The following is a 430-nucleotide window of genomic DNA, read 5'->3' as shown; positions in this document are numbered from 1 at the left end:
ACTCACACACATGCGCGCATACGTCAGCGGCTAATAGATGGGAAAAAGTCAAAAACACTATTGCCAATATCTAAAGTGTCAGGGCTGCAACTGAAAAGTTTTTATGCTCACTGAATTTCTGCAAGATTTCTTAATCTAGTACAATAATAAGTTATTTACAACTATTATATGGAGATAAATTTTAATGGCAAACAAACTTAATATGATTCAAGGCTATATATTTTGCGAATATGATTTTAATTGTTTGTCTCATTGTTCGAAGTACTGCAAAAAAAAAATGGAAACTAAAAATGCAAATTTCATGCATTGTGATTATATATATGTTTGCTAGTTTCCTTCGTATATAGAAATAATAATTAGGACATCTTATAACTAAAGTATAATCCAATAAATGACCCTATGTGGATCTATAATAAATTTCAGACAAAGC

Source organism: Bactrocera oleae, chromosome 5 (genome assembly GCF_042242935.1).
Source record: "Bactrocera oleae isolate idBacOlea1 chromosome 5, idBacOlea1, whole genome shotgun sequence".
NCBI classification, from domain to species: Eukaryota; Metazoa; Arthropoda; class Insecta; order Diptera; family Tephritidae; genus Bactrocera; species Bactrocera oleae.
Note: the sequence above shows the minus strand (reverse complement) of the source record.